At 33.6% G+C, this 25,027-nt stretch overlaps 1 pseudogene; it reads left to right on the top strand.

Annotated features, from left to right (window-relative positions):
* Positions 1–18,373: 18,373 nt before the first annotated feature.
* On the top strand, positions 18,374–20,073 carry LOC101978184 (eukaryotic initiation factor 4A-II-like; annotated as a pseudogene).
* Positions 20,074–25,027: the final 4,954 nt, after the last annotated feature.

The raw sequence follows: 25,027 nt of genomic DNA, 5'->3' as shown, positions 1-25,027 counted from the left end.
AGACAACTTTCTCAATTTCCCTTCCCACCCTACACACCTTCACTAAACTTTAAATTCATGTTTTACCAGTACTATGAACTGTACTTACCAATTCAGGACTCATCAGACAACCAGAAATTACAGACACTATAGTTTTGGAAAACACTGGCATATCTGATACCTATGGTTAGAGACATTATCATTTTACCTAATGGTTCCAAGAAAGAGTCCTGTTAAACAACTTTTGCTCATAGAAAATCAATATTGAACCCTGTAGAATATTGACATATAATTTAGTCTATGTAAATAAGGCAACATCTTCATTATTCAGTTAAGTGTTTGCATTAAAGTTGATAAATTCATTCATCCATCCTTTTATTCATTAAATCAATTATTTATTCTTGTATTTAACAGATGTGTATTCTTTCTTGCTGCATATAACTGTTATGTGATATGTTCTGGGAGAAAAAAATAGAAAAATGATTTTCACTCCCCAAATGAATAATAAAATCTTTTGTCAGAGGCAAATAACACATTGAGGGTGATTCTTCATGAGTCATAGTACATATATGAAGATACAAATTTGGTATAAAAATACTTTATACATAAACAGAGATATGAAAAATTGTGGTATATATGTATAATAAGAATTGTAATGCATTCTGCTGTCATTTATTTATTTATTTTTAAAGAAATTTTAAAAAAGAAAAAAAAGGAGATTTCCGAGAAGGATAGAAGGAATTCAAATTCATGGGGAATTCAAAATCATCAGTAAGACAAAATGTAAAATTGTTATCATTGACCATGTTAACTAATTTGATAAACTTTTGTTTTAACTAATGAAGTCTCAAGTTTTAAGTTGTGAATTTCAACAAAATTGACAAAAATCTATTAAGATAGATTGGTATTCATAATGTACAGCCTATAAGTAAGTAACACTTGAATATTAATTAGTAGTGTTATATAATTATGTTGTGTATATACGTGTGTGTATACACACACACACACACACACCATGTTTAAATTTTATACTGTTTTACATCTGGAATAGTGGGGCAAAATGAGTTAATGACTCTGACTTACTCATCTCTTTGGGGAAGTTCAAATGCAGTCCTGGAACTCACTTAAGACTGTTTCAAGCCAAAAGTGGTGCATACAGGGATTAAGCCATCTTGGGTTCAATGCCTAGTACAAAAAAAAAATTTTAAAAAAAAGTTCTAGTGATCCAAGGAGAGAAATTTACTGAGGTTCTTGTCCACCCATCTCAGGTGCCTGTTATAAGACTGAATCTTTATTTTTGCCAGTTAAGACTGTAGGTTTCTTTCTTTTTATTTATTTGTGATTTTTTTTTGTGTGTGTTGTTGTTCCAGGTATTGACCCCAGGTGTGCTCACTGGGCCACATCCCCAGTCCTTTCTTTGCTTTTTGTTTAGAGACAGGGTCTACCTGAGTCGCTAAGTGCCTTGCTAATCTGCTGAGGCTAGCTTTGAACTTGCGGTCCTCCTGCCTCTGCCTTCCTAGTTGCTGAGATTACAGGTGTTTGCCACCACCTCTGGAAAAGACTATAGATTTCTGAGGCCATCAAACACATCTTAATATTTGAAGAGGATAATTCAAAATGTATTATAAGTTTGCTGGAAATTAATTGTTCTTCTTAAACTTTTCCCCAAATAACCTGGAATTGAGTAGAGTGTTTTTTTTTTTTTTTAAGCAGAATGAAATCTACCAATAGGGTTATAGCAATTATTATTGTTGGACCTATGATTTTCAAAGAATTATGGTAAAACAAACCAAATAATGACTGTATCCCAAACCAATTCATATATCTTTGAAGCTCTGTCATTTAATAGTCAACATTTCAGGATTTCATTAAAAATAACTATTATCCTTTGGAGAGAGGAAACTAGCCATATACTTAACAGATCAAATTCAAGAACATAAAATAATTGCATAGAAAAATTATGAGAGCATGGTAATTATATCATTAAATATTAGCAAAACATTTTTAGCATTTCATTTAAAATTATTTAACAATTGTCACTGTTTAAACATTTGGTCTTTTATGGCAATTTCATAATTTTAGTGCCAAATTTTACAAAATGAGAATAATGAAAATATCCCTAAGAATATTTACAAAACCAAGCAAATGGTGTCTTCCTTCAAATTATGAGCATGAGTGCCACAATTTTATATTTTCAAAAGATAAACACAACTCTACCTTTAGAAAGCGTATGTTCATATTTTCTTATGGAATAGGAATTCAATTTTATTTCTCATGTCTTATGAGCAATCACTTTTATAAATGGACAGACTTCAATGAGATAAATAATTTTTAAAAATTTTTTAGAGAAACAGGAGAAAATGTTTTCTTTTATTTTGAAATCCATAGTTTCAACATATTTAAGTTTTCAGGTATAATTATTTCCCAAAAGTCTTTAAAAAAAGGGTTTTGAAAAGAGCATGGAAATGCCAATTGAGAAGTTTTTAAAGTTGAGCTGAATAACCATTTCCATAATCTTACATGTTCAGCAATATATCTTCAGACAAGAATTTATAAAGCAGTTTAATGTAGTTACTTATTTTCCAAACCCAAGAAGACATAAAAAAAGAAAACAATAATCTAGTGCTGTAGCAAATATTGCTTCTCTTTTAAATTGGTTGTAAGTCCTAGGCTTTCTGTTTCTCTCTTGGATGTATTGATATTTATTGATTGAATATTCAGTGTTATAACTTTTTCAATAAAATTTGCAAAATAAGATTTTAGATAAAGGAGTCAATTTCATACTCTGTCATTTATTTTTTTTTACTATATAAGCAATGCTTATTATCCTGTGTGTGTAAACGCGCGTGTGTGTGTGTACATGAATTAGAATGAGGAAGAGAGAAAGAGAGAGGAAATGAGTATGGATATATTTAGCCTCATGATGACCTTAAAACAGGAGTAAAGACTTGTCACACATACAATTTGATACTGTTGCTAAAATCTCATCTTCTCTTAAATAAAACTTTTATTCTCTTAAATATAATATCTTCTCAGGAAATAAGATTCACATTAAATATTTTAGGAATAAAGTCTTACATATCTGTTCTAAATATTTTCTCCAATGGGATTTTTTCTAATTGGCCATTAGTTTTTCTTGATTGACATATCTATTCTATTTCCAAAATTTTACAGTAATTATAACAATTAAATTTTTTAATAAAATGGCAAAAATTTTTGTCACACAAATCTATTTCTTGCTTTGCTAGAAGCTGTAAAATGTCATTGATGCTTTTAAATTTTCACCTACCACCTAGTATTTTCAAAGAACTGAAATAAATTCAACACTTTATTATAAGATTAGAAATCTTTTAAGTTTTCATACAATATCATATGTAACACAAATGGAATTAAACTGTAAATATTCTTTATTATACTTCTGTACTTACATTGACATTTTCTTCATCCTGTATATTACTTTTTCACTGTATGTAAAATATCTTCTTGATTGAAAATAGATTTATGAGGACATTGTTCATATAGTCTACCTTTTGTTGTTCAATAAATAATGATTGAAAATGTCAAACATTGTGCTAGACATTGAGGATTCAAAAATAAATCAGATGATTTCCTTACTATTATGGAAAGGAAGAGTTTCCAGTTTAGTATTTTCCAATGGGATTGACATTGTGCCAGGTTCAATAATTATAACCTGAATGTAGACACATTGTAATACCCATAGGTTACAGATGGAATTTTAAAGTGTATATATTTCAATGCAATCAATTCAAATTCCAATGCAAACAGTTCAAATTCAAATATAGGTCTCTCAGTCTATGCCATGTTTAAACTATAAACATGTTGTAAATTCAATAAAAAAGAAAGTTAAAAAATCTTTCTGTTCCAGAATATAATTTGACCACAGTAGGTATAAGTAAGTAATACCTTAACTATATATAATTCTCCTCACAGAGTTCATAACCATTTGCTTTAATTAATAGATAATTTTTCCTGCTTCTCTGAAAGTTACAATATGGATACTCTCAGATTGATTTCAGCTCCCTAGACAACTTATTTTAAACTTGAGTTGTGGGTCTATAGATTTGATTAAATCGACAAGAGATCCATTTGTTTGTTCACAACATATTCCAATTTTACCATGATGCAGGGATGATTCAATAATGTTTATAGAAAAGAAAGGAGGGCAAAATACTGACCAGCCTTTTTGAAAGTAAATATAACTTCATTTTTCTTTTCTTTCTCATGGGACAAATCATTTATACATACAATAGAAAGAAGGCTGGAGATATGATCAACTGAGTGCTTTTTAGGAGGGAAAGCTTTGAGACTCTGATCAATATTGTTCAAGATAGAAATATATATTTATATTCTTTAGAAGGAACAAGGGGCACCTGAACAAGGAAATTTAACCTGGAAGGATCCTGGAATAAAGAATAAGTATCAGGCAACATAGGCCTTTACTGAAAAAACAAATATGAACATTCTGTTAGATGGAAAAGAATAGAACTTAACAGAGCTCAGTCACGTACTTGAAGAATGGGAGTCAAAAATACATAGTAGGAGGGACAGGAGGTGTAGCTTGGTGAAAGAAGACATGCTTAGCCTGTATGAGGACCTGGGTTCCAGTCTCAGCACCAAAAACAAGCAAATAAAAACAACCACCAATCACAACAAAGATAAGGTAGTATCTTTGATAAACTGCATTGAGGAAAGTATATATCCACACATGGATATATGGAAGTTAGACTCTTATCTTCTGTGATTCCAAAATATTTCCACATAAATTAATTAAAAGTTAAAGGGAGGAAATTTAACTATGTTTTGGAAGAACACTGACTGTATTCACCTGAATGCACTGATTGAGTTTTGAATCAGTGTGTGAACTAGTGTTATATAATTTTTGAATATAATGTAATGAAAGTAATCTAGAGTGAATCTGTAATTACTATACAAAGAAAAAAGCAATGAATCAAGTTCAGTTAAGGCTATAACTTACAACTTAATAAATTAAAGAGGAAACTAAGATGTAACTCGGCATAAGAAAAAAAGCTACATTGAGGTCATCATGTAAAACACAACATCTATTCTCATCAACACGTAATGAATAAAGAGAAAAGGAGGATAATTACTGGTTAAAGAGGAATAGGAAAATTAGCAAACCATTCAGAGCATTATCTCTGATTGGGTTTATTGTAAAATATTGTTATTTAGTATTACTACTAAAATCAATGTTTTGATATTTAGAGTAATTTGAATATGGTTTGTATGTTAGGACATTATTAGGAGTTTATTACTGATTTTGATAAGGGCTATATAATCAGTTTTTTTGCTTTACAATTCTTATTACACATATAGAGCACAATTTTTCATATCTTTGTATATAAAGTGTGTTCATGCAATTCATGTCTGTATACATATACTTCGTATTTTTTCCATTACTATTCTTATTACACATATATACTACAATTTTTCATATCTCTGTTTGTATATAAAATATTTTGACACCCAATTCGTGTCTTCATACATGTACTTTGGATCAATCAGTGGATTTTTAAGAGATCCATATGGAAACATTTAATGTAGAAATAACATGATATTTGGGATTTTCTTCAAATAATTTAGAAAATAAAAAGATAAGCAAAAATTACAAAATATAAAATTTCATATTTTAAAATATGACTCACAATCATACAAATATTTTATACTATATATAAACAATACATAAAATTTATACATAAAATTAAATTTAAAATGTAAGGAACTTGAGGCTACCATTTCACAGCCTTCCATTCACTTTTTTAAAATAATTTTTTAATTTGTTTTAATTAGTTTCACATGACAGTACAGTAAGTCTTGCTATTATATTTTATTCATCTTTCCACTGTTTACTTTAAAAAGCTTTTTGACACTAGTATTTTATATGTCCTTATTTAATACTGTTAGTATTTTATCTTTCATGAAGTAGAAAGTTATACTTCATTTTCAAATGCTGTTTCTTCCTTATTGGTTCATTTTCCTTTGTTTATTCTCCAATGAGAATATAAATAAAGCTCCTCAATCTACCCTCTTTTGTATCTTAACCACTCTTCAGTAATAATCATCTCTTTACATGTTCTTGAGAAAATACTGGCTCGTCTTCCAGTTACTGGGTCTGTACTTCATAAACTTTTTTTTTATATATAATACAGATTTCCTTCCAGCTAGTAAATTTTTAACTTTAATGGGTATAGCTTTTTAAATTATAGACATTATATATTTTAATTGATATCTGACTTTGAAATTTATTTTGTTCCCTTCTCTTTAAATGATTTTCAATTCTACAACTTCTACCTTTAAAGAGTTGATTCAAAATTATCACTTGAATGTACTATCTGAAATTTTCTGAAGATCTGACTTTGGTTACTATTGCTCCTTTTCAGTTAATTTTTCATGCATTTTGTAGGTGTATGTTGCATGTAATTAGAACATGTAACTAGAGGCCATGCATGTTCAATGAGGCTTAGCCTGTGCATAACATGATAGGACAGGGTAGAAGGTCTTTCTTCCTTTAGGACTTTCGTTTCCTTCTTCCAAATACTGAACCATATTATTTAATATCCTGCATTGACATTGCTGACATCACAGTGGTAAAGAAAATTTGATCATAACCTTGGAGAGAATATTTATCATGAGCCTGGAATGAAAGACAAACAGTATTTCAATCTGCCTGCACATAACCTCAATGTATGGTTCAACTTTCCTTTTATATTCTTACTTCCTATGCTGTCTTTGATATTTTCCCATTAGTAGTTTTCTCTGAACTCGGGAGTTCACTAAAAACAGAATGCTTTCAATACATAATGCATGTATTATATATCTCTTTATAAATTATAAATGATGAGGTTTTTCAGAATGTCATATTTTCCTTGTGAACTGAAAGGGATGCCCTAATCTTTTGGTTTTTGAACTCTCCATAAACTAGAGTCAAAAGACTAGCAGTATGTTTCATGAACTTTTCCTGAATGTTTCTACTTTTTCGTGTAACAAAGAAGGCAGACAAATTAAAGAAACATCCTGGATAGGGGCTCAGACACAATTTAAGCCTCCTCCTAGGATTGCCTCTACCTGAAAGTTTCCTAGTATTTGTGTTCCAGACATTATCACGACTTCATTGTGAACTACAGAGAGAATAAGTTATGCTATTTCTTCTACAACTTGGCTTTTGCTTTCTGATATTGAATAAAATACAGAACTCTTTCTGAAGTTTGACAGGAGTATCATTATCACATATTGGGCATTATCATTGCTCCATCTCACAAAGATGAGATTCATATTTATAGGTCCTGCTATGTAATCAAAGTTTAATTTTTAAACACAGATGGTATCTTCAATTGACCCATGAGATGTCATAAACAAACATTTTCTTAACTACATTTGATTGAATATTTATGTTGGAAGATTTTAATAGTATTCTTAGAGAAAACAATTGTTTCAATTTTTTGGTAAGAGACTAAATTGAATAAAAATGTAAGCAGTGTACATTAATGAGCTGTGTATTAACAGTACACGAATAAACAAGGATGATATTAGTTATCTTGTGAGGTCCACACTCTTAATTGTACTTCTCAGATAATGACTAAACTTGCCTTTTTCTCTTTTCCTTAATCTTTAAATTCTTATTTGGGTTAATTATTTCAAAAGAAAATATATGAGAATGTGATGTTATTTTGTATCAATTAGTGTGCTGATATTTATTAGTATGAATTTTAAATAGAATACCTAGGGTTTTCATGTGGATGGTCTATGCTTAAATTAAGAATGAATATAAAACATTAAAAAAACATATTGAAAGTAATGCAGAGAAGTTAGATTTAGCAGAACCATAGCAATTGGCAATGCTGTATACTATAAGGAATACCATATATTCCCCAGTCACATATGCAATGCTATAAAACCCCTAGATTGTATTTCTTTTCTATGTAAGCCTCAGAATCCTGTAAAAACAATTACTTTGAACAGCATTCAAAAGTTTTACTATTCTATCATTTATACCTTAAGATTACTGAAAGTCATATATTTTTTAGTGGCAGATTTTGTTAGGTGACATATATTAGAAGACAAGTCACATGAGGCCAATTAGGGGAGCATATGTGTCAGAGTATACAGAGTGAATTGATGCCAATATATACAATCAGGAGCCAAAAGAATATTCACTACTCTTCACGAACTCAACAATTTTGTCCAAAAACAGGATAGTATACAAAGGCACTACTAAAAAAAGCAGTGAATGATGCCACATTAGAAGAGCTAGGTAAATTTGTTCAACTGCTGCTGCTGCCAAAAGCTACAATTGGAGTGTTTGTGTGTTAAAGGGCAAGCAAATGCATCTGCTCAGAATGCCACCAAGAAGACTGTGGGCACGCACAGCTCATCACAGATGCAATTATGACACCAACTTGTCCTCATTCTTCCTTGAAATGGTAACAATTTATGGCTATTGGACTGTGTTTGTTTTTGGTCTTGCAAGTAGAAAGCTGCTTCTAAACTGTATCTGTAGGTGGGGGAAAATGCTGACTGAGAAAGGAGACCCAAGGATAATGAAAACTTCATGGCTGCAAACCATGGAGATTGCCTTTTGAATAAACCTATCAGTCTTATATAATAGGTAGAATCATTTCCAGGGACCCACTTCCTCAATGTTTCTTATGCATCAGGACTAAACCTGATAATTCTTGTTCATTTTCAAAAAATGGGAAATGCTTCTTGCATTCTCTAAGAAGTAATAAACATATTTTCAGCTGAAAACCACAAATGGGTGCAGGAAGTATCTATTTCTGCATCTCACTATTTCTCTAGTCATTTGCTGCTGATATTATTGAAATTGAAGAATTTATTTCTGCTGAATTTGAGGTTAATGTTGCTGAGAAATAAAAGGATATTGGAAGTGTGACACCTCCAACACCAAATCGAACCATATATGTTGTAATAATATAAGAATCGGGATGAAAGAGCTTAGCTTTCTGTGGGATTGATGAGATACAGCATTGCATCAAGTCTAGATGCACAGGTTTGTGTCTTAAAACAGTAAGTTTTTAATCAAGTGTCTATACTCCACTGCATGATGTTCTTGATAGAGAAAGTACAATGTGACTAAAACAAAGACTCTACCACAGGCAGCTCATGTTATAGTGTTATATATGTTATAAAAAGAAAGGCTTTTATTATTAATAAAGAATACAGATTTATTCAGCTCAAAGTTCTGGAAGATGGGATTTCAAAGTGCAAGGAGCCACATCTGGTGAGCACATTCTGCTGGTGAGGATTCTCTGCAGAGTCCTTATGTGGTGCAGGGCATCATATTTCAGGAGACACAAGAATCAGAAATCTGAACCAAAGGAAAGTCAGAATCACCAGTTGGAAGGAGACTCTATCTGTGAATGACAATGAAGATCAAAGCATAGACAGCGTGTTCCTAGGAAAGAATTGAAATAAGATGACTTTAAATAAGGTGATTACAGAAAAATTTTTTATCTAATGCATTTGAGAAGAGACTTGAGGGAGGTGAAGGAATTATTCATTTAGATACATGAAAGAATAGATTTTTTTCAAAAAATCTATTTTGAAAGCCAATGAGAACCTCAAGAAGACGAATGTTTGCATAAGTAACATTAATAAGTCATTAAGGATATATGGAGTCAGGACACACATTATTTGAAATCTTGCAATTAAAGCCAACATGATTTCTAATACACTGGGTATGGAGTTGAAAAGCATCAAGGATGACTAATATTTTCTTTGTCGTAGATACATGGGTATGTCACTTAGGTGGAAAAGACTGCACATAAGTTAGTACTTTGACATGATAAGTGTATGCTAATCCATAATGTGGGGGGATGATCATGGGAAGAGCAGAGGAACTTTGGGTAAAGGGGAAGGGGAAGTTGGGGAGGAGACATAGGGGCAGGAAAGATGGTGGAATGAGATAGTCATCCTTATCCAAGGTACATGTATGACTGCAAATATGGTGCAATGCTATATCATGTACAACCAGAGAAATAAAAATTGTGCTTCAATTGTGTATAATGAATCAAAATTCATTCTGCTGTCACATATACCTAACTAAAATTAATTAATTAATTAATTAAAAAAGTACTTTGAGGAGGTGGGCTGTGAGAAAGGAGGAGTGTGAGTTAGAATTGCTGATATGAAACAATAATAAACATTGAAGTTGAGATACTAAGAAAACAAGTAAATAAACATGTAGATGGAATTCAGAAGACATCTTTTTGAGTCATCAGCATTAGGTATAAATGTGTACAATTTATAAAATTGTAAAGAAAGAAATGTGTACAATTCTATAAAAGTGAGTATAGTTTTTAAAAAGTACATCTTAAGACTCATCTGCAGGCATTCATTGATGAACAAAGCAAACTCTAAAATGGACAGTGAGGTAGAGAAAGACAAGACAGAAAGTGGGAGGGGGAGAGATAAAGAGAATTGTGTCTCAGAAACATGATATAGTTTCCACAAGAGTCATAGTAGCTAGAACAAATTACTGTAAACAGTAGTTTTAAAACAGCACATATTTATATGTCACAGTTCCGCACGTCCAAAGTAGAAATCAAGACAGGAGAAGAGCTATGTCCACTTGGAGAGCTCTCAGGGTGACTCATTTTCCTTGCTTCTACTAGAGCTCCTCTCTTTCCTTGCCTAAAGGCTCCCTTCCTTCCTCATGTTGAGTCGTTCTTATGTTGCGTAGCTCTGACAATGACCCTTCTTCTACCCCTTGCTTCCACTATTGTTGGGCCCACACAGGTGATCTGATTTAAGATATTTGATTATCAGTCTTAATTTTTTTCCATATAGCATAGCATCTTTAAAAATTCTGGCGATGAGGATATTGCCATCTGTGGGGTTGGATTTCTTTTTTCCATCTATTATTATGGAAGAGAATCAATGTAAAGGTAAACCTTGATGATAGGAAATATGTGCATCTTTAATGATTTTTCACAAGAAATGTTTCTTTGAAGTAGTTTGTGTAAACTTGAGTGAAATTTATTCGCAAGAGAACAGAAAGAAGAGATTTAGGTAAAATAACCATAAACAGGTCTTTGAAGTGTTTGCTAATGGGAAATAGAGATTGGAGTAGGAGTTGGAGAAGTGTATGGGTTTCAGGATGTTTTATTATTGAGAAGGGAGGCATAATGCTATGTTATAAACTGATAGAATAAATAATTACACAGGGAATTATTGAAGAGGTAGGAGAAAGAGGAAAACCATAGAAGTAAAATCTTTGATTAGGGGAAAGATGATGGACTGCAGTAAAAATGATATGGGTAGATTAGATAAAAGCTCCATCCTTTGCACAAGGAAGGAAGGTAGAGTGCAAGGTAATGTTCTAAGTAGGTTGGCTTATAGGAATGATCATGAGTATTTTCTGTTGTATTTATTTATTTTGATTAATTATTATTATTAGTGTTATTATTATTATTGATACCAGGAATTGAACCTAGGATGCTTAAGCTCTGAGCCACATACTATGCCCATTTTTAAAAAATTTTTAAGTTTGAGACAGGGTCTTGCTAAGTTGCTTAGGGCCTCGCTAAGTTGCTGAGGCTGGCTTTGAACTCACAATCCTCCTGCCACAGCCTCCCAAGCCACTGGGTTTATATGCATGTGCCACCATGCCTAGCTTGTTGTGTTTATTTTCTAGTGACATGATACTTACTATACCACTGACCAGCATATAATGAGGATGGGAAAGAAACATTTAATATTTGCATAGAAAATCATCATCTTCAAAAATATTTCCAAATATTTTTTACATTGTGGTGTACATAAATAATGACTTTTAGACAAAATATTGGAATACACTTGTAAGAGTTCTCAGAGCTTGAGGTGACTGGGAGAAATAAAAGGTAAGACAGAGTTCTAAGTTACTACATATATCACCTAACTTCGCTGTATGTGGTGTAGCAAATGTTTTAAATCCTATTCATATCTGTATACCATCTGTGGTACAACAGTGCATGGTATCACAATGGTTGGGAAATTCTGTAATATAAAAATGGAAGAATAAATACATTAGGGAAAGTGTTGGTATTTACAAGCAGTTCTAAGTACAGGTGCGTTTACCCAACATATGCAGATGTGTGGTGACAAAAAAAAAAATAAGCAAAGTCCACATTAATTAAGGTTGAGAAAAGTGGAAAGAAAGAAAGGGAATTAATATAGAACATTGGAAGAAAAATGATGTCTGAGGAACAGTGAGGAGTGTTGCAGAGGTGGAAGAATCAAAAGAATACTATCATAATATCACAGTTCTGTGAAAGCATTGCATGTGTAAGAAATAAAGACAAGAATACAGCACAATTAAAGCTGAGATGATTGTAGTTATTGGTACTGGAAAGTTTTAGAGAATAACTGAAAATGGTGGCTGACATCTCACATGGACAAAGTAACTGGAGAAGAAGAGAACATGAAAAGTTATAAGACTTATAATCAAGATTTATGATAAGAGTAGTGTTGAAGTGAGAGGGAAGGACCAGGAGGTAAAATTTCTAATCCTAGATACCAAATGTGTCCTCAGGACACCTGATCTGTCTTTCCCTTCTTTGCTGACTTCTCCCTATTCTACTGCTTTGCCTCCTACCTTTTCCTCTTGTCTCAAATGGATAATATCTCAGATGGAAGATATCTGTCACATTCTGGATGGAAACCACTCTTTTTAATTTTGTGGAAAGTTTACAGCAATTAGAAGGGGAAGTCTGCTATCCCTCCAGCAGATATACACACTTACCAGTTGCTGCCTTCTTTTCTTGAATTTCAGTTCATTGAGATGAACTTTGCAGCTCCCACTTAAAATCAGTCTCATCAACGGTATTCTAGATCCAAACCTTTGTTTTTGTATTTAATAATGTGGCTATAGCAGCACCATTTCTCTGTTTCTATTGCATCATCTGAGATCCAGTGTTTTCTAAATATTTATTCCTATAAAATTAAAATAAGAATATCTGATACTATTTCCTCTTACAACAATAAACTGGTTTTGCTTTCTTCTACAAATAATCTGTTTCTAATAGCATTCTACGTTCACTTTTTGCAATTTCTTTTCTCTCATTTCCTTTTTTTTATTTTGTTGCACTCTAATTTACTATGTTTACATACTGTTGTGTAAATAATGTATCTATAACAGAGTAGAAAGATTTTAAGTTACACTTTGATGAATCTAAAAATGCAGATTCAAGTTACCCACAAGTCTATAACAAAAATTCACATCACTATAGAAATTTTCCTAATGTCCAGTTTCAGTCAATCCATCCGCCCCCTCAGAGCCCACCTACTGTTTGATGGGTAACCATGTTATTACCAATGTAATGGAAGGCAAAGATGGAAAATATCTGTCAGGACAAGATGATGAAAATATTTGAATGTATAAGGGTTTTCCATGTATTATATCAACAGGCATGTATTTTGTACTCTATGATCAAGTAAAGAGACTCTTCAAAAAACCAATTTACCCATTTTTATATGCTCACTTACTTAGAAATACCTGTTGTACATGATATTGGCCTAATAAATAAGCCCATCTAATAGAGTAATATTACTCAGCCTGAAAATTTTGAATTTGGTTTTTATTCTGAAAACTTTGGCAAATGGCCATCATATTTGTTTGTTTGTTTGTTTTACTGTAAACAAAATCAATGTTGGAAGATCAAGGGGCCAAAGTTCAAGGTGTACTCCTTTCCCAGGTTCTGTTCACGAGCATTATTCATCCTTCCTCACATGACTCTTCTCTTTTCCTTTTCTAAGTCCTACATGAAAATTCTGACTATGTCTTACAGAGTTCACTCTAATTCTGATATAAAACCTTTGTTTATTTGATGTCACTTGATGTTCCACTTGGTAGATATCCTGTAAATGTAACTAATCTAAATTGCATGCCTTTGGGAAATATGTTTTCAACATTGGATTATTAGTTTGCACGTGTGTAATTATTAACTATTTTATTCTATTTTCCTAATTAAAACTCTTCCTATAGTTTATCTTTTCTTCAGGTTTATTTGGGGATCTTTCAATCTATCTGTCTCTCAAAATGTCTATTAAGTGTGCCCAAGGCTCTGGCCTCTGTTCATAGCCACCCAGTCCTGAGATTCTTGATTTGTTTCCACAGATTATCTGACCCTGATTTTTATTTTCTGAGACTACTTACTGTTTACTTACAGTCCTATCGATTATTTCTAGCTCATTTTCCATAATATTTTTCTTATTCTATTTACTTATTTATTTGGTACTAGGGATTGAGTACATAGCCACTTTACCAATGCACTAGATCTCCAGCCCTTTCTATAGTTTTAATTTTGATACAGGGTCTCACTAAAATCACTCAGGTTGGCCTCAAACGTGTGATTCTCCTGATGCAGCCTCCTGAGTCTCTGGCATTATAGGCATGTGCACCAGGCCCAATCATGCTTTTGTTATTTTGTTTTTTAAATTAATCTTTATTTAAGAAGTTTATGAGTAAATAATAATATCACACTAAGTAAAATTTCTTAAAAAGTGAAAATATGATTAGAAGAAGAATAACTTGTTTTTTTTTTATATCCAAGTACAAGAGTAAATTTGAAGGAATGCCCTTTGTTTCTCCTTTGTCCATCGGCATTAAATCAAGTTGCAGAAGCCTGAAACACTGTACAACTTCTGGAGATGAAGAGGAGAAACAGAATACAGATACCTAAAACATTGATCTATTAACTTATTGTCCCCTGACTCTTCCCAGACTGCTAAATTAAATTCCTTCATCTGCCTTTTATACAATCCAAGTCTTTATCTACACAGATCTTGTCATCAAATCACAGACTTAAGCATGATTCTGTAAATCTGTTACTTCCCAGCTACAGTGGAGCATCCATTTAAATGGGCTCTCAACTCAGCCTTCCTGAATGTGTACTCCAGGTTTGCCAGTGGGAATATCTCCTCTGGTAAGCTGCTCAAACTCTCCTTTCTGGAGAGATTATTATAACTGACCTGGCAGGATATAGGGGATATTACTCTAGAAAACATGAGTAAATCCCTTCCACCAGCCCTGCTTCTTTGTAAGCACTAAGTGTTAGGTGCTGGTATGAAGTTGGGAAGGCAGAGTGCTCTCCAAAGTTTCTGTATCTCTCAGTTCTACTTTCTTTCCATTGTGTTCCCAGCATCATCCAAAAGCATAATTTATTTGGGTGTGTCATTACCTTGCTCTTTTTAACCACAGTGTTGTTATTCCCTTATCATTTCCAAAATAGCAACAAATTCATAATTCTCTTGATACCAGAGTGGAAGGAGCCCGCTATCTTATTATAGCAGAATATACATGAAAGAGAGAAGCCAAGAATTCAGATTATACATATGGGAACTCTTCTAAAATGTCTGCAGAGTATTTCAGATACAAAACGATGAATAAACAGGGACACTTGAAATAAAAATTCTGTCAGATCCCTGAGGGCTCTCTAAGGTTCTTCAGATTCCACATTCAGAAAATAATTTCTAAGGAGACATCTTCAAAGAGTGGCAGATTCACATTCCAGATTTTGTCTGCCCCTCTCGGAAAGGCTGCTTACCCTCGGGTGGGAGATAGACAGCTCCTATCATGAGTTCGGTTGTCTAATCTTCATAGTGATTTCATGTGGTTTTATCTCTTTCTCTCAGAGCCCTGAGCAGCTGCACTATTCTCTCAAATAGCCCCAGCTTGTTTACTACTGAGTTTCCTTTTCCTTGAGACCAAATCCCAGATAAATTACTAAACATCTGTGAATAACAGACATCATTACTAATTGTCAAGTAGTTCTCACTCTTAAATCTTAGATACACAGTGGGATTGTTCTTTTTTTATCTCAGTTGGCACCACCCACTCATTTTGGCCAGTAAACCGTGACCAGCTATGGCATAAGACACTTCTGGTCTACAGTTTGTTCTTATAAGGTACAATACCCTTTAAAGCCCTCTCCTCTTCTGATGTGGTCATTGGCTTTATTGGGAATGATGTCTCCTCTTTCTGCTTTTATTTCTGTGTAGTGATAATGGCAGAGTGGACTTGCCAACCCACAGCAGGCACGTAATGTAAGAAATAAACTCATATTTGTTTCGAGCCACTGAGTCAATAGTCTTGTGTTTTATTACGATTTCATTTTTTTGCCCCCACCTTGAACTTTGGAATACACATTGCATCAACAATCAGATAAAGCATCCACAATGTATTTTTAACTTATGCTATTGTAGCACCCTAGGCAAGGCTACGGATATGTTTTATTTTTCTTGTGAAAATGCAGGCTATAGTAAGATTGCAAAGAAACTGGACTTAGACTTAAGTCTTAGGATTTTGGACAATGATCATTATCAGTCAGCATTTTTCACTTAACCTTTTCTGCATCCTAAAATAATTGCTTTATTCTGGATTCAACCCTGGTCTTTCCTGTTAAGATTCACAGCTGCTGTGCTGTCTTCCAGGTTATACCAGATGTCTTGGACCCTTTATGTCTTACTTGGAGACCAAGAGGAAGTCTGTTATTTCACTAAGCCATCTTAAAGTCCTAGTGAATATAGGGAATAGGTGGGGGTATTTCTAGATGTGTGCAAGGTGATTTTCCCACGATATAAATCTGAGGAACTATTTTATTATGATTGAGACAAAAAGAATGGATTTCACAGCATTTCCAGATTTATTTGCTTTTAAATTTTCATGAATTTTACTTAATGCTTAAGTTCACATGTTGATTTATGTTTCCTTCCTGCTCTTCAACTATATAAATAAAAAATAAAATTCCTGGTGATCAGACCTGAAACTGAACAAGAAGTACTGGGTTGGGTTTTTCCTGACCCAATTCAGTGTACACTTTTATACACATAAACATCATTAAGGCAATCACAACCTTGATAAATTTTACTTAATTAAGTACACAATTTAAAAAGGCAGTTTGATATTTGGTTTTCAGAAATTGGAAATTGTGTTTGATTTTTTTTGATGCAAAAATTAGTGTCTAGCTTTGGATTGATCAGAAGTTGTCAAACCCCAGTCACCTCACCCACCACAATCAAGACCCCTGCATATTTAAGTAAGATTAAATATGGTATGCAATCTTCTCACAAGAAACCATTTTGTGTGTGTGCATGAAAAAGATTCTATATGTTGTCAAAGATTGTAAATATCAGTACTATGATATGGAGACATTTCCTGCGGCTATTCAATATGATGTTTCAATAATGTAGAGTGGCACTGATTGATTTTGTACCAAGAACTAGAATTAAAAGCTACAAGATTCATATATATGGTTATTTGTGTTCTTCCAAGTAGTACTATGCTTCATCTGAGATCCTACCACCTCTGAACTTTCCTCTCCCTGTAAATAGTGCTATGGTTTCAATTTCAAAAGTTCATGGACAGTGGTTTCCAAACTGCCTTATCTTCTGTTTGGGACTAACTATATTTACTTGGCAATTGTCAAAAAAGTAAAATTGATTTCTGAATCCCTTGAAAGGACACACACACACACACATACACACTTTATTCTATGGAGTTCTGAAATGATTTGAATGCTGTCAATCCATGCTTCATATTTAGAAACACTGGTTGAGGTACTGTCATTACTTTGGAAAAAATGTAGTTGATAAAAAGCCCCCTCCAGCGGGGTGGGGATATAGTTCAGTTGGTAGAGTGCTTGCCTCACAAGCACAAGGCCTTGGGTTCAATCCTCAGACCCCCCCCCACACACACACATGCACAAAAAAAAAAGCCTCTTCCTCCACAATGAAAAGTCAAGTGATGATATATTTATTAAAGCACATGTCTAAGAGATTTCTTACAGTCGTTCTGTTTACCTCTCCTCATAGCACAAATTTTTATTTAACACTCCCAAATTCTTAAACTTGATGTTCCTTTTTTCTCCTTCCTTTACTCTGAATGCTTTCCAGAAGTTTGTTCTTAGTATTCCCCCTCGTAGAAACCATGAAGGGAGTATGAATAGGCAGATTTCACTCACATCTGTATTAATGTATGTGGCTTCTGCACAGAAATCCTGTCATGTTTAATAGCTGTGTGACTTATAACTTCTTTCCTATATTACTGATATTCACAAAATATTGTCTAATCGTGCAGGGAATGTCTTAACAATAGTATGTTCTCACAATAGGACCCTCGGACTTTTCTAGTAGCATATGAGGTTCCAGGGCCAAAGACTTTTTAAATGACTGTCTTATTCCTCCCTCAACTTGAAATAAATATACATCCCACGAGATCAAATTGATGCTAATAAAATATTAAAAATACATTAGAGGTCATAGTGCCAGCCTACAAAAATTTCAGTCTTATTTTACAAACCTGGGTGTTTATTAACTCTCTTTCCATGTGCTTTGATTGCTTTGATTAGTCACACTGAGTAGTTCTTCGGATCATGTCTGGTGGCTCCATGGATTATAACAGCAGAGAACATGGAGGCCCAGAGGGAATGGACCCTGATGGTGTTATCGAAAGCAACTGGAATGAGATTGTTGATAACTTTGATGATATGAATTTAAAGGAGTCTCTTCTTTGGGGCATCTATGCTTATGGTTTTGAGAAGCCTTCAGCTATTCAACAGAGAGCTATTATTCCCTGTATTACAGGGTATGATGTGATTGCTCAAGCTCAGTCAGGTACTGGAAAGACAGCCACATTTGCTATTTCCATCCTGCAACAGTTGGAGATTGAATTCAAGGAGACCCAAGCACTGATATTGGCTCCCACCAGAAAACTGGCTCAACAGATCCAAAAGGTGATTCTGGCACTTGGAGACAATATGGGAGCAACTTGTCATGCCTGCATTGGTGGAACAAATGTTCGAAATGAAATGCAAAAACTGCAGGCTGAAGCACCACATTTTGTTGTTGGTACAGATATGTTAAACAGAAGATATCTTTCTCCAAAATGGATCAAAATGTTTGATTTGGATGAAGCAGATGAAATGTTGAGCCGAGGGTTTAAGGATCAAATCTATGCGATTTTTCAAAAATTAAATACAAGTATTCAGGTTGTGTTGCTTTCTGCCACAATGCCAACTCATGTGTTGGAAATGACCAAAAAATTTATGAGAGATCCAATTCGAATTCTAGTGAAGAAGGAAGAATTGACCCTTGAAGGAATCAAACAGTTTTACATTAATGTTGAAAGAGAGGAGTGAAAGTTGGACACACGTTGTGAGTTGTAGGAGACACTGACCATTACGCAAGCTGTGATTTTTCTCAGTACAAGGCGCAAAGTGGACTGGCTCACTGAAAAAATGCACGCCAGGGACTTCACAGTTTCTGCTCTGCCTGGTGACATGGACCAGAAAGAAAGAGACGTTATCATGAGGGAATTCTGACCAGGGTCAAGCCGAGTTCTGATCACTACTGACTTGTTGGCTCGTGGTATTGATGTGCAACAAGTGTCTTTGGTTATAAACTATGATCTACCTACCAATCGTGAAAATTATATTCACAGGAGTCCATAGCAAGAGTTGATGATGAGATGGCGCTCATCAACAGCAATGACGTAATTTAGGACGTGGAATCATAAGCAAAACAGCACACTGTTTGAATAAAGAGCCAAATTGGCAGAGGGGGTCAATTTGGAAGGAAAGGTGTGGCTATAAACTTTGTTAAGGAAGAAGACAAGAGGATTCTTCGTGACACTGAGACGTTCTACAATACTACAGTGGAGGAAATGCCCATGAATGTGGCTGATCTTATTTAATTCCTGGGATGAGACATATTTGAATGCAGTGCTCGCTGTTGCTGAATAGGCGATCACAATGTGCATTGTGCTTCTTTGGGAATATTTGAATCTTGTTCCAATGCTCATAACAGATCAGAAATACAGATTTTGATAGCAAAGTGACCTTAGTCCTGAGCTCTTGTGAGGAAAGTCATTGGCTTTATCCTCTTTAGAGTTAGACTGTTGGGGTGGGTATAAAAGATGGGGTCTGTAAAATCTTTCTTTCTTAGAAATTTATTTACTAGTTCTGTAGAAATGGTTATATTAGATGTTCTCTATCATTTAATAATATACTTGTGGACTAAAAGATATAAGTGCTGTATAAAATCAGCCAATTATGTTAAGCTGGCATATCTGCCTTTATTGTGTTTGTCATTAGCCTAAATAGAAAGGCCTTTAAAATTGATATTTTTTAAGAAAGCATTTGAATGCATTTTTTTGCTATTGTATTTATTCAGTAAAGTATTTAATTATTGCTAAGTGTGAACTGGACCCTGTTGCTAAGCCCCAGCAAGCAATCATGTCCTAGGTAGGGTGAAACCCATAGTAAAATTGCCATATTAATGAAGTTTGAATGTTAAATAAATTGTATATTCACCTTAAAAAAAAAAGCAAAAGTGAGGGTCAGTTTTACATCTGGACTAGGTCTGATGCTCAGGGATTAATGACCTTTAGGTTTAATAAATGCAAGTGGCAAATTTCAGTGCCCTGCTGTGAGGCTTTATCTGTCAATGGCACACCTTCCTTTATCCTCAGTTCTTTTACTAGCAATGCAAAGACCTGTCACAACAAGGTTGCATGTGTTGAAGGGGGATGGGTGCATAGACTGACTTCAGCTGCTAGGAGCTGCTGACTAGCTTCAAAGAATACTAAGAAGGAATTTATGCACCAGCACAGGCTTCACAGATGAATCTCTCTATACTTCCTTTTCCTTGCCAGTTTATGTGGCTAGGTAATTTATTGAGAAGAGGCTTGTAAGTAAGGATTTTATAGCACCCGGTTGGGAACTTGCTACTAATCTCCTTTGGCATGTCAAGCCTATGCCAGTCTCTTTGGTTCTCCATCTTCCCTCTGTCCTCTCTCTATGTTCCCCTTCACTAAATTGATCCTTACTAAATAAAAGAACAAAACATGTTGATGAATCAAAAATGGGTTTAACTTTAATAATTTACTATGTAATTTCATGGCAAGCCGTTTAATGATGCTTAATTTTCTTAATGCTCTTAATCCTCTGTAAGAAAAATGTTGATAATGCTACACATTATTATATTTGAGGGAGGAATGTGTTCCTGCAAGTAATTGCTTAATTACTTTAGTGGATTGTGTACTGCTGGCTTGATGTGCCTCTCCATCTGTTTTCTTTAATTTATTGAATCGATGCCATTTGACAAAAGAGCAAATGTAAGTCGCATGAGATAGAGAAGAGAATAGGTCACAAGCCTAAGGCTTTCCGGAATATGCAATGCATCAGAAATTTAAGTCAGCCGCTGACTTGTTAAATCTGAACTTCAGTGCTGAATTGCTATGTTTGAATTCTGCTTCCTTTCATTCACTGTTAAATGAAATTGATAAACCCTCGGTTTTCTCAATTATTAAAATGGAAACAATTTTCACATATAAAGTACTTTTTAGGAACTGGATAGATGAAGATATATAGGAACCTGACTGAATCACAAACTTATTACATATACTCCTGATGGAATTATTGTAAGTAGCCAAAGTGAAAGTAATTGGGACACACATTTGACATTACTTGACTTTGGGTATAGTAACGACCATTGACCCAAACTTTGCTCTATTATTTTCTCTTCTGTTAATTAATGTCAAATTTAACCAATATATTTTTTTCTGATTTGCAAATGGAAAATGTTTTTCTATGCTAAAGGAATGGAATTAGAACTGACTCTGGTTTTCAGCCTCACTAAATCTATAACTGGTATTATTCCTTTTCCCTCTAAAACTGATAACATGAATGATGTTCTTTTGTTTGTTATATCAGTGGTGCCTGTGTAAAGTAGGTTTGCTTTAGGCTGGATTGGCTCTGTGTACCTGTGATTAGGTTCACAAGTCTTTTTCTGGTTTCTATATGGCCTAATACTTAAGAACATGTACTTTATTTCTTGTGATACAGGAAATTGAATCTAGCACTTCCTGCATGCTAGGCAAATGCTCTACTTCTGAGATACAATCCTAGCCCCTGGATAGGGGGTCAACTTGGTTCAAATCCTTTCTCTGCCAAGTGAAAGCTATAAATTTGAATGAGGTATTTAATAGCTTTAAGTCACAATTACCATCTCTATATATTTGGGATAAAGAAATTAAGGTGCATTCAATATTTTGATATTTGGTAGATAATAAGAAATTCCAAATGACATCTATGGAAATAGATAGCTCAACTTGAATTACTGAAATAATGTTATAACTTGTGAATCTAAATTCTACCTCTCCATCCTCTATGGTACTTAAAATTAATCATTGAATTAATCATTTTGAAATTGTGTTTCTGCCTTAATAATGAAATGGTTTCTAAATAACTAAAGAATATTTCTTAATCTTACTCTGTAAGTTTATGGAATAGATGTATCCATGCAACATTTTTGAGGCTTTGTGAAGAGCCTATGATGTTGCTTGTAATATTTTAATGACATAAGAATAAATAAACTTTGAGAAACAAGGAATCATGGCTATGCTTGTAAAATACAGAACTGACTTTCCATGACTTAAAAAATAAAGTTAACTAATACATATAATTATAAATTAATTATAAAGGAGGATAAATATAACTATATATTAAATATATATATATATATGTATATATATACATATATATATATATGAGAGAAAATGAATAAAGAGACAGGAGAAGGAGTGGGAGAGGAACTGAAGGGAGAAAGAGAAATCAGGAAACAGGAGGGAGGTAAAGGGCAGGAGGTCAGTGAAGAATTGATTCTGCCCAACCAAAATGAATCCTCTCCATCATTCACTGGAAGAACTAATAATTTTATCAGATTCACAAGTTGTACCTGTGCCTCAGGAAAAGTAAAAGACCAATTACAGGGATAAGTGCATTCTAAAATTTGTGCCACCTTAAAAAAAAAATAAAAAACCTTCAGGTTTCACTTTTCCCCTTATGAAACTAAGTGCATTGTCTTTTTAATATTCCACAATTATAGCTCATCTCATTTTGATTAATATGAATAACCTTCCTTAACTACTTCTGCCAATCAAAAAATGTCATCTTTGAGCTCATGTTGAGTTTCATCTTTGCTGAGACAGCCTTGTCCAGAGACTGCTCCCTTTGCCAAGTTCAGGCTGTGCCATTGACCACTGTTTCATCCATTCTTGTGCTACTTTTAAAAATCATCTTTCTTGTCACTGTTATTGCTGTTACATTGCTTCATGTAGTGAGGATGTGATTTTAATGTATACCTAGTTGACTGACAGATCTGATTGACATATATATATATATCTAGTTACTACTAACTGATTTGCAAACAGTAACAATTGTATGTACCTTTTTGTTTGTTTTTCTTCTTTAATTTTTCACAGTGCTAGGGATAGAATACAGGGCCTTGTATAAGCTAGACAAGTACATGTACATGCTAACAAGTCTTTGTTAACAAAGACTAATTCTAATTACATGATTATAAATATTAACTCAAATTTTTAGGATAGTAGATGGTAGAGATTCCACTAGAAGATATAGATTTATAAGAAATAAATAGGTTATTTTTTTCCTGTATTCACATATGTCCTATTTGATCACTGGTTTAATGCCATATTCAGAACTCTTATATTTTCTGGTGTTCTAAATATATTGTTTTTATAAGTGTTGAATGAGAATAAGATCCTAGATAATTTCTTACAGGAACATTTTTATTTTGACACTAAAGTATAAAGAATGTAATAGTTTGTTTTAATTATGAAATTTATATTATGAGGAATTAATATTTGCTGTGTATATCTTGAGATGTATACATTAAATTGACAAAGTATTTTTGAATAATGATAATATTTTATGCTTCAAGCAATTATGAGAGTAAATGTAATAATTGAACACTGAAAACTTTTAAAAATTCAATAATGCCATGCTAAGAAAATAACAGAATAAATTTTAAAAACTTGCTTTATCTTTTTAAATTGTTTTATTTTTCTTTTAAATTCTAAATTCTCTAAAAAGTTGTACACAAAGAATTATTCATCTATGAGAAATTGGTGACTGATATATAATAATAATAATAATAATAATAATAAAAGGAAATGTCATTTAAAATGACAAAAAAGCCCAGTAAGGTGGAGGCGAATGTCTGTAATCCCAGTGGTTTAGAGACTGAGGCAGGAGGAATGCGAGTTCCCATACAGACTCAGCAACTTAGTGAGACACTATGCAACTTAGTGAGACCCTGTGTCAAAATGAAAAAGATAAATAAAGAATAAAATAAAGTGCTGGGGATGTGGTTCAGTGGTAGTTAAATGCCCCTGGGTTCAATCCCTGGTACTTAAATAAATACATAAAATGACAATTGAAAGGAAAGTGACCACAACACTCGGAGCAACCAAAAGATCTTTATTGCAGAAGTGCAACAAAGAGAAAAGAAGGAAGGAAAGAGAGAGAGAGAGAGAGAGAGAGAGAGAGAGAGAGAGAGAGAGAGAGAGAGAGAGAGAAGAGAAGAGAAGAGAAGAACAGGGAGAGAGCAAGAGCAAGAGAGAAAGAGCAAGAGAAAGAGAGCAAGAGAGAGAGAGCAAGAGAGAGGGGGGCCTGGCGGGAGGGAGTTTTTATAGCCAAATCTAATGGGGCCTCTGGATCTGCAAGCTGCCTTGTTGGCCCAAGGAGGGTTGAGTGCTCAGCCTTGAGCGAGACTTGACACAAACAGGTGATAAAGGACCAGATAGAGGGGGGTTTGAGTGCGTGGGCTATCTTGCAGCCAACATCTGTTCAGCCTGCCCTGCAGACAACACAGTTCAGCCTGCTCTGTACCCAACAACAATGAAATACATTAAAGGTATAGATATAATTTCCACATATGAGTGTATCAATATATGCTATGTAAGTTACAAAATGTAACTGCTACATGATAGAAGACATAAAGTGTAATAAGGCAATGTATCAGACTTTTTGAGGAGAGATCTAACTTTGTAATATTTTACCTAATCAAAATTTCCCAAATAATTGTTCTTATAGTCTTGCAAAAATAATAACACAAAACAATTAATGAACAGGTATATTAAATAATTACAATAATTGAGTTATGTGGAAAGCTAACCTTACCTTCTACTTTTTATACAGTGATTATAACAGTT

Source organism: Ictidomys tridecemlineatus, chromosome 12, assembly GCF_052094955.1.
Source record: "Ictidomys tridecemlineatus isolate mIctTri1 chromosome 12, mIctTri1.hap1, whole genome shotgun sequence".
Classification (NCBI taxonomy): Eukaryota; Metazoa; Chordata; class Mammalia; order Rodentia; family Sciuridae; genus Ictidomys; species Ictidomys tridecemlineatus.
Note: the sequence above shows the minus strand (reverse complement) of the source record. Positions and strands in the feature narration are given on the sequence as shown.